This window comes from Rhinoraja longicauda, chromosome 15 (assembly GCF_053455715.1).
Source record: "Rhinoraja longicauda isolate Sanriku21f chromosome 15, sRhiLon1.1, whole genome shotgun sequence".
Lineage (NCBI taxonomy): Eukaryota > Metazoa > Chordata > Chondrichthyes > Rajiformes > Arhynchobatidae > Rhinoraja > Rhinoraja longicauda.
This window is the reverse complement of record NC_135967.1, coordinates 34504872-34516006: the sequence shown is the minus strand read 5'-3', so window position 1 is coordinate 34516006 and position 11135 is coordinate 34504872. Positions and strand designations below refer to the sequence as shown.

Genomic DNA, 11135 nt, shown 5'->3' with positions numbered 1-11135 from the left:
GGAATGGGCGACGTTTCGGGTTGAGCCATTCTTCCGACTGAAGATTTTTTAAAAAACTAAAATACTTTATTTCTGTGTTGTTTTGCACATGCCAACCTTACCCTTCCCTCCCCACCCTCTCCCCAGCCCCACGACAGTCCCGACTGAGATTAAACGGCCCCTGTAACGCACAGCTCAGTTTGGACACGGCGATTGGTGGGCCGCTCTGCCCCACCGGTTGCTCCGCACTCCGTCCCGGCTCAGTGACGCTTCCGGTCCAGGCTGCGGCCACTCCACCTCTTGCTCCTAGGGGGCCCCCTGACGAAGCCCCAGTCCACGCTGATGGGCTGCTCGGCCAGCTCCGACCCGTTCAAACCCTCCATGGCCACCTGCACCTCCTTGTAGGTCTCGTACTCCACCAGAGTGTAGCCCTTGAGGTAGCTGGTGCGCCGGTCCAGGATGAGATGCAGGTTCTTGATCTCACCGTACTCAACAAACTTGCCGTGGATGTCCTCCTCAGTGGCTTTCTCGTGGTCCCCGGTCACAAACAGGATCCACCCCTCCACCGAGTGTTGAAGGCCTGGCTCGTCGCCGTCTTGCTTCATGGAGTCGTAGTCTTCTCGCAGCCTGGATCGAGCGCCTTCCTGAGAGCCAAATCCTCGCCGCTTTCTCTTCGTCGCCTTCTCCTTCAGTTTGTGGATATTTTTGTCGCCCTCGTTGTCCATGGCGAAGTCCTCGCTGCCCGCCTCATGGAGGTCCAGCAGAAGATGGGTGATGTTTCAGGTCGAGACCCTTCTTCAGACTGAGAGACCCGAAATGTCACCCATTCCTTCTCTCCCAAGATGCTGCCTGACCGCTAAGTTACTCCAGCATTTTGTGTCTATCTCCGGAGAGTGTAGGCCTGGAGGCCTGGGCGCCGCCTAACGGAGGTTGCGTCGTAATCCGCCTCCAGGCCCGGGCGGCCGCCATTGGTGGAGTGGGAGCACGTGGTCGCTGGCTGGGTGAGGTCACATGGGGCGCAGGCGGTGATGTCACCTTGTCCTGTATTTGGGAGTGAGGAAGTTGGCAACCCTATTCACACCAGCCAGTGAACCCTGTACATTAGTTCTATCCTGCACACTAGGGACAATTTACAGAAGCCAATTAATCTACAAACCTGCACGATTTTGGAATGTGGGAGGAAACCGGAGCACCTGGAGAAAACCCACACAGTCACAGGGGGAAGGTACAAACTTCATACAGGCACCCGCAATCAGGATCAAACCTGGGTGGCTGGCACTGTTAAGGCAGCAAATCTACCACTGCACCACTAAGTGGAAAAATCTTTGCTCAACTCGCTCCCAAAATAGCCAATTCCTTATTATGAGACTATGCCCTCTGGTGTTAGACTAATTAGTGAGGAGAAATATCTTATCTGCAACCAACATATTAAGCTTCACAATGATTTTGAAAATTTACAATGAGAACTCTCCTAATTCTTCTAAGTTGTAGAAAATACCCACACAAACACCCAGGAGAGCAAAAGCAGACCACCAGGCCCATAAAATCTGCCCCACCATCCAATCTGATCATGACTGTCCTGTCCCAGATCTCACTCCACTTCAATGCCAGTTCTACATAGTGATCAAATCCCTCATCTTTCCAGTGTAGTCCCTGTGAAGTTAGTACATCCTCCCTGTAATTGTGTGGGTTTCTTTTGGTTATTCCAATTCCCACCCATGTCCCAAAGACGTATGAGTTGGCATGTTAATTGTCCAGAATATATTGCCCCATGTGCAGGTGAATGGTAAAAACTGGTAGAATTTGATGGGAATGTAGGAAAAATGAAACAAGATTATTGTAGGAATAGTGTAATGGCTGCTTAATGATTGATGGGGGCTCGGTGCAATAAATGGTCATACACGTTGTATGACCTTATAACCCAGAGAGGTAGAGAAGACCACTCTCACAGGGAAGAAATTCCTGCACATGTAGCTGTGATGATAGTAAATCGTCTTGTTATTATCTTACAAGACTTCATAGATACTGGAATCATTCTTGAGAATTGAAAGGTATCAAATGTAATCCCACCATTCAAGAATGGAATGAGATGGAAAACAGGAACTACCAACCCGTTAGCTGCTGTAACCTAATGGGAAATGTTAGAATCTATAACGATTGATATAATAAAACATAAATATTCGTGTGCAGAGTCATTGCAGATTTACGTTCAGAAAGTCATGTTTGACTGACCTGCCAAAGTTCTTTGAGGATGTGATTAGTGGAATAGATAAGGAAGAACTAGTGGATATGGTATATTTTGATTTTTAGGATGACTTTTGATTAGCTCCCACACAGCAGGGTGATATAGAGGGGAAAATTAATCATGGAATAGATAACAGAGTCGGAAGCAGATGGCATCAAAGAGAGTTTTAGATAGACACATGGATATAAAGGGAATGGAGGGAGATGGATCATGTGCAGGCAGCAGAGATTAGTTTAAGTAGACACCATGTTTAACGCCGACATTGTGGGCTGAAGGGTTCATAAGTTCATAAGTCATAGGAGCAGAAGTAGGCCATTTGACCCATTGAGTCTACTCCCCCATTCTATCATGGCTAATCTTTTCCCTCTCAACCCCATTCTCCTACCTTCTCTCCATAACCCTCAAAACCCTTAATAATCCAATATTTGTCAACCTCTGCCTTAAAAATACCTAATGACTTGGCCTCCACAGCAATCTGTGCCAATAAATGCCATAGTTTTACCACCCTCTGACCAAAGAAATTCTTCCTCATCTCCATTCTAAAGGTACATTATTTTATTCTGAGGCTATACCCTCTGGTTGCAGACTCTTCTACAAGTGAAAACATCCTCTCCACATCCATTCTATACAGGCCTTTCACTGTTCAGTTTCAATGAGGTCCCCTCTCATCCATCTAAACTCCAGTGAATTCAGGCCCAGTGCCATCAAACGCTCATCATATGTTAACCCAGTTATTCCAGGGATCATTCTCGTAAACCTCCTTTGGACCCTTTCCAATTCCAGCACATCCTTCCTCAGATATAGGTCTGTTCCTGTGCTAAACTGTTCTATGTTCAATGTTCTATGTTCCAAATGATTGGCAAAAGGCGTTCAATGGAGTGCCGCAATGGTTAGTAACTAATCATAATCTACAACAATGATTTGGCTGAAGGGAACAAATGTCATATTTCCAAATTTGTTGACACTAAACTAGGTGCAATTGTGAGTGGAGTGGAGTGGAGGATGTGGAGAGGTTTCTAGTGGATATGCAAGCTCAGTAAGTGAGCAATGGAAACATATGAAATTATCCACTTGGGTGTACAAAATGAAAAAGCATAATATTTTTAAATGGTGAGAGTTTGGGTAATCTTGCTATTCAAAGGAACTTAAGCGTATGTAAGTCACTGAAGGCCAACCTGCACATATAACAAGTGATTAGAAAACCAAATAATATAAAGGCCTTTATTATGAGAGAATTTAGGTACGGGAGTAAAGTCGCTGTATTATAATTGACAGGGGATATTTGTCAGACTGCATCTGGAGTATTGTGTACAATTGTGGTCTCCTTCCCAAAAAAGAATGCATCTGGGAAAGAGAGTGTAGAGGAAATTCATAAGATTAATTCCAGAGATGGTGGGTTTGTTGAAAGAAGAGAGATTCAGCAGATTAGGTATGTATTCGCTAGTTTAGAAGAATGAGAGTAGACTGTTTCCTCTAGTTATGGAATTTTAAATCAGGTGCCAAATCTCAAAATGTGGGGTGGTCATTTAGAACAGAGATGAAGAAAGATTAAATTTTGTAAAGAATAAAAAAATCAATGGAATTCTCACAATGCCGGCTGTGGGAGTTCCAGCATTGCCTTCTTTCACACAACAGATCAATAGATTTCTGAATATTAATGTAATCAAGGGAAATAGGAAAGTTCAATGGTTCATTGGTGGTTCAATGGTACTTTATTGTCACATGTAAACACAGTCTACACAGTGATTCTAGACACAGTGATTTTTTGGGGGTTTTTTTTGCAATGCAGTAAAATCCTACCATACATAAGCACAATCACACGAGTGCAAGAATGAAACTATTGTCATGTAAGAACAGTATGTTATACTGAGGCAGTGCAGAAGGTATCCACATTTCCGGTGCCATTTGGAATCCTTCGAGTTTCAAAGTTCTTAAAAATATAGAGTCTTACCTTGACCTTAATGGCCCATGGTCCTCGCGGTGGCACCGGGTCAAGTGCTGCAGTGGTCGGTTTGGCCTGGTGATACTGTCGATGTCTTTCTCCGCTAGTCCGCCGCACCTTGCCGCTGCAAGCCACGTCAGATACGTGTGGTCATCCAACCTCTGTGGGGCTCGAGCAGTGCCTGATCCACACTGGTGTGAACCAGTGTGAACCAGTGGGCTGAAGGGTGTGTTTCCATGCCGCATCTCAAAATCATGGATTGAAAGTTAGGAAAATGATATTAGGATGGAAGATCAACCATGTGGATCAAAAGCAGAGCAGGCCTGAAGAGCGAGTGGCTTACTGGTTTTATCATGTTCTTTTATTCAAAGTAGATAATGGGATGTCCAACCTTGGACTCCACATCTTTCATTGTTCTTTTACTGAAAGTATTTTTCATTGCTTAAAACCCATTTAAAAATTGACCTTGTGTAAACTGCAGTGTGTGATAGAGCGTTGCAAACTTCTATAAATCCTTGAGTGTAGAAATGTTTCCTAATTTCATTTCTAATCTTTAGCCAATATCTTGTAGTCCTTATGTGCAGGAAGGAACTGCAGATGCTGGCTTACACTGAAGATAGACACAAAATGCTGGAGTGACTCAGGGAGCATCTCTGGAGAGAAGGAATGGAGTCTGAAGAAGTCTTGACCCAAAATGTCACCCATTGCTTCTCTCCAGAGATACTGCCTGTCCAGCTGAGTTACTCCAGCTTTTTGTGTCTATCCTACCTACCAGTTCCTTCCTACACATTATGTCAGACACTGACATTTTTATACAGTGGGTAGACTGAAAGAGCATCGGAAGTACTGTAAAGAAATCAGGAAAGCACAGATTGGCAAAAACATTGACAAGGATAATCAAAAAGGTAACCAAGTGTAGATGTAGGGTAGGTTCTTACTGGATGTTTTGTGACTGCATTTTGAAAAGAAGAGAATGATGCCAATCTTATAGTTACATAGAAACATAGAAACATAGAAAATAGGTGGAGGTGGAGACCATTTGGCCATTCAAGCCAGCACCGCCATTCATTGTGATCATGGCTGATCATCCACAATCAGTAACCTGTGCCTGCCTTCTCCCCATATCCCTTGATTCCGCTAGCTCCTATCTAACTCTGAGATGAACAGTTGTGAAATATTGGATCAGACTATAAAATAAGAATAATTAAGGTGTGTCACTTCTTAAAAATGCAAAAATTGTAAAGCCCCGCTGAAATATATCTCATGCTTATTAAATAAAAGCAAGAGGTGAAATTATAAATGTTCTGACAGCAATTTTGCATTCTCCCTGTGTGCAGGTGCCAGAGGTTCAGAGCCCCACCAATGTTGTACTGTCGTTTAACAAGGGAGGAAGAGATAAACCAATTAATTACAATACAGTTAATTTAAGGGTAGGCAAATTATTGGAATTCATTCCAAGGGACTTTCATTTGGAAAGACACAGGAACAATCAGCATGGATTTGTTTAAGGAAGTTTGTGCCTGACTAATAATTAAATTCTTTGAGAAGGTAACATGGAGAGTAATTTGATGTAATTTACATTGATTTTTACCTGTAATTTATAAGATCCCACACAGCAGGCTGTACAAAAAGCAAAAGCCCATGGGGTCCAAGAGAGATGGCAAATTGGATCTTAAATTAGCTCCAATTTGCAGAGGTACTGGTATGATTGGAAATCCAGCGAAGTTCCACAGGGCTCAGTAGTCAGTTCTTTGCTTTCTGTAATGTAAATTAAGAACCATGATTGAAAGTTTGCAGGTGATACAAACATTATCAGTGTGGTTGGCAATGAGCAGAAAAGGTTTAGACTGCAAGAATATATAGATGATTTGGTCAATTTGGCAGGAAAAAAATGGCAAATGGAATATAATTCACAGAAATATGAGGTGCATAGGTCTTTCGTCACCCTAGCAAACAAATCCAGCTCAATCACTTGGCCTCAATTTCAATTAACTAACAATCTCTTCTGAGAGACATGATCAATTGTCTTCCGGAGAGTTGTATATTAATCATATCCATTGGAAAAAAAAACCTTTCCACTACTTTGGTTACTTCTTTGTAACATGTAACTAGCTTCCCCACCTGTCCTTTACAAATCTATCCCAGTTTAATTTAGTTTAATTTATTGTCACGTGATTTGAGGGACAATGAAAAGCTTTTTGTTGCATGTTAACCAGTCATCGGAAAGACATTACATGATTACAATCAAGCCATTCACAATGTACAGATACATGATAAAGGGAATACCGTGAATAACGTTTAGTGCAAGATAAAGCCAGTCAAGTCCGATCAAAGATAGTTTGAGGGTCTCCAATGAGGTAGTTAGTAGTTCAGGACTGCTCTCTAGTTGTGGTAGGATGGTTCAATTCTCTGATCAGCTGAAAATGTTCAAATGTTCAAACGTTCAATCATTTCATTCTTAAATATAATTGCCCACAACATCTTTCTGGCTAATACTTTTACGGAGAGGTTTCTCTTGCTTACTTTTCTAAAAAAACAGGATGACGTGCAGTCCCATCCGAAGGAATAGTTCCTGAATAATTAAACTTTGCAAGATCAGAGAGCATATGTACTTTTATGACCGTTAAAATATCTTCCTCAACGGTAATACTGATATAAATCAATTATTTCACATGTCTGTCATATCCTTATTTAGATTTATAACATCACCATTATTAATTCAAAAAATATTTTCATGTATTCTCTGTTGAATAAAATGAAGTTTTTCTTTTCTGCTTTTGATATCCTTTGCGTTTCTTTTCAAATTATGTTTGAATATCCTGAAAAGGCTATGTTATCCTCTGTAGCTCTTTGTATTCTTCCATGAGCCATGACTTAACGACATGATTTTACTCTAAAAGACTTACCTCTTTAATCAGTGTAAGTTGCGTTTCTATGACAATTTTGATCCCAAAATGGTGCTCCTAATTTATATTGTCATGTTTGACGATTTAATTTTTGCAGTTCTCCATTTGCACGTTAGGGTGCATTTTACACACTCAAAATGGGTGAAATCCAGAAATATCAGTCATCAGAGAGTCTTACAGCATGAGGACAGGCCCGTCAGCCCAATTCATCCAAGCTGACCAAGATGCCTATCTATAACAATCCCATTGCCAAATCTGCAATTGGCCGCTATACCTCTAGCTTTACACCTCTAGCTTTCAAGTTTCTTTGTTCATTTCATTTCCACCTAACTGCCTTCCACCTATCTCACATTGTCAAGAAGGTACAAAGTTATCAAGAACGGTTTGACAAAACCAACAGGCACATCCCGGGTTATATTGGATGTGATTTACAAAAAAAAAAGACTTTATACAAATTCTCTAATACATTTTTAAAGCATTTGTCAAGATAGTGATAATAATAAAGTGTTTTATTGTATTCATTAATTACTTGATACAGTATGTATTATGGATAGTGTTGGGGTGAATATTCAATGAAATGAAAGAATTATTGCCATATATGTGGAATAATATAATGCGGTTAAATAAAGAAAACAGATATTTCTGACATGGAATAAATCAGCTTATGGGCAGTTCTCAGGACTCTTGCATAATCTAGGAACAGTTTGTACTCGCACAAGGAGATCACTGAATAAATAATGCCTATTTAGAAGAAGAACCTCATCATCAAAGAAGACAGTTTACAACATCAAAAGGACTCTCCACACAAACTCGGGGTTCCAAAATCTTGGCTGATCAATAGGATAGTTGAGATTCTGACTTATTCAGACATAAAGAACGTCTACGATTCTTTGATGCAACCTGTAGGGCAAGTCATCAGGAAGATCTCCAGTCCTGAGTAGTAAGAGTAGTGCATTATTCATTGACAGTAAAGACAACAAACAAGAACAAAATAATCTTACATCTTCAATCAATATTTATCTATTGGTGAGGAGGCATAAGCTAATATCTCCCATGATGTTAATCCTCTATCACTGAATGAAGCAGGAAGCAATTGACATTCTGTCAAATTTCAAAGCATTTGGAGCAGATATGACACCAGCAAGATTATACAAGGCCAAATACTACCAATGGCTCTGTGAGAAGCTAAACTCCCTGTCAATGTAGATAATCCCCGAGATTAAAATGCTGCAGTCATTGCCCAATTATGTAAATCAAAAGGCAACAAAAATCTTATTAAAAATATTAGGTCTTCTCCTATACGTTTAGCCAGCAAAATCCAAGCCAGAATTCTGCAACATCATCAAAATCTTTCAATAGTATTACAACCTGCAAATCAGTATGGCTTCGTTGTGGTTGCAACTCCTCAGCTTCAGAAATCTTTCCATTTCCATTGGGTTGACAAAAATATTTGTGACACCATGGAAGAACACGGCAGAATTTGCTGCCCCGAAGAAAATGATCGACTTGTCCGGCTGCATGTTGGCCTCATTCCTCATGCTGCTATTCTTTGATGTGTTTACAGATGCCTATTGTGACTGCACCACCATGCTTGAAATACGGTATAGATAGCACGCTTTTCAATTTGAGGAGACTAGAAGCGAAGATAGAGAGGACAGGAATCATCATGATATCGAATTATATAGCACAAAACCAATTCATCCATCCCAACACAATTGTCCAACTAAATTATTTCCATTTGCCTGTGGCTAAACATATTCCTCCAAACCTTTCCTATCATTGCATCTTTCCGAGTGTATTTTAAATGTATAATTATACTCTACCACTTCCACTGGCAGCTCGCTCCATGTTTGCACCACCCTCTGCATGAAAACATTGCCCACAGTCCCTTCTAAATCGTTCCCGTCTCACATTAAATCTAGTCTTAGCCTCCCCTACCCTGGGGTAAAGACCATGGCTATTCATCCTATGCCCCATTCGCCTTATCTCTGCCTCTGTGTTTTGGAATTTATGATTTTTCCTTGTGCTGATTTTATGGAATAGGAGATGAGTGAAGACAGCTGCACTTACAATGCTAGGGGTGGAGACATCTTTGTAGATAGTGTTGCAGAATCTTTCTCTAACTCACTAAGGAACAATGACTATTCAGGGAGCTGTGGACCTTCTCCATAACATAACATAACAACACTTTATTGTCACTCGGCACAACACCGAGCGAAATTTCAGCAGTCACACAAAATACAGCAAAAAGAAAAGAACACAGGACACCCGACCCCAACACAAACATCCATCACAGTGACTCCAAACACCCCCTCACTGTGATGGAGGCAACAAAACTTCCCCTCTCTTCCCCCCGCACCCACGGACAGGCAGCTCGACCCCTACCGAGGCAAACGACACGCACAGCCCCCGCAAGGGGATGGAAGGCCCCCCGGCCGAGCCGCCCCGGGCACCGAAACGTCCCGCGGCCACACCGGGCGATGTTAAGTCCAACGGCCGAGCCGCACCGGGCACTGAAACGTCCCGCGGCCGAACAGCGCTGACGATGTTAAGTCCAGCGGCCAAGCCGCGCCGGGCACTGAAACGTCCCGCGGCCACACCGGGCGATGTTAAGTCCAGCGGCCAAGCCGCACCGGGCATTGAAACGTCCCGCGGCCGAGCCGCACCGGGCACTGAAACGTCCCGCGGCCGCACCGGGCGATGTTAAGTCCAGCGGCCGAGCCGCACCGGGCACTGAAACGTCCCGCGGCCGAGCCGCACCGGCAATGTTAAGGCCCGCAGCCGAGCCGCACCGGGCACTGAAACGTCCCGCAGCCGAGCTGCGCCGGCAATGTTAAGGCCCGCAGCCGAGCCGCGCCCCGGGGAAGAGACCTAATAAAATAAAGGTTTCCCCCCCCCCCACCCCACCCCCCCACCCCACCCCACACCCCCACCACACACCCCCACCACACATACACAGCCAAAAACAGAAACAAAAACCATCCCAACACCGACACAAACAAAAAAAAAAAGAAAAAAAGACAACAGACTGCCAGAGAGCCGCAGCCGTTAGGCGCAGCCAACTCCTCCTAGCTCCAGGAGAATCTGCAGCCACACTCCCAAAACCACCAGCTTGAAATATTTTACATTTCTATCCTCTGAACAACAATAGGATACTAGGTATTTTTGCCTGTCAGCAGTACAGTCATGGCTAGGAATTTAAAGATGGCAGTGGGGTGAACAGGGAGGGTCAAGTCAAGTCAAGTCAAATTTATTTGTCACATACACATACTCGATGTGCAGTGAAATGAAAGTGGCAATGCCTGCGGGTTGTGCACAAAAAGAATTACAGTTACAGCATATAAATAAAGTTAATAAGTTACTAAACATAGCACAAAAAGTGTCGACAAAAATTTAGTCTCTGGGGTTATCAAAGTTGACAGTCCTGATGGCCTGTGGGAAGAAGCTCCGTCTCATCCTCTCCGTTTTCACAGCGTGACAGCGGAGGCGTTTGCCTGACCGTAGCATCTGGAACAGTCCGTTACTGGGGTGGCAGGGGTCCCTCATGATCTTGCTTGCTCTGGATCTGCACCTCCTGATGTATAGGTCCTGCAGGGGGATGAGTGTAGTTCCCATGGTGCGTTCTGCCGAACGCACTACTCTCTGCAGGGCCATCCTGTCCTGGGCAGAGCTGTTCCCAAACCAGACTGTAATGTTGCCGGACAGGATGCTCTCTACAGCCCCAGAGTAGAAGCAATGAAGGATCTTCAGCGACACTCTGAATTTCCTCAGTTGTCTAAGGTGGTAAAGGCGCTGCTTAGCCTTACCCACCAGTGCGGCAATGTGCGTTGCCCACGTCAGATCCTCTGCGATGCGGACTCCCAAGTATTTGAAACTGCTCACCCTATTCACAATAGACCCATTTATCTCCAGTGGCGTGTACGTCCTTGGATGTTTAGCCCTTCTGAAGTCCACAATCAGCTCCTTTGTTTTAGTGACATTCAAGAGGAGGCTATTGTCCTGACACCAGAGTGCCAGATCAGCCACCTCCTCCCGGTAGGCCTTCTCATCGTTGTTGGAGATC

The 11135-nt window shown here is 43.5% G+C and overlaps 1 pseudogene; it reads right to left on the bottom strand.

Annotated features, from left to right (window-relative positions):
* Positions 1–239: 239 nt before the first annotated feature.
* On the bottom strand, positions 240–749 carry LOC144600284 (RNA-binding protein 8A pseudogene; annotated as a pseudogene).
* Between the last annotated feature and the right edge of the window lie 10386 nt (positions 750–11135).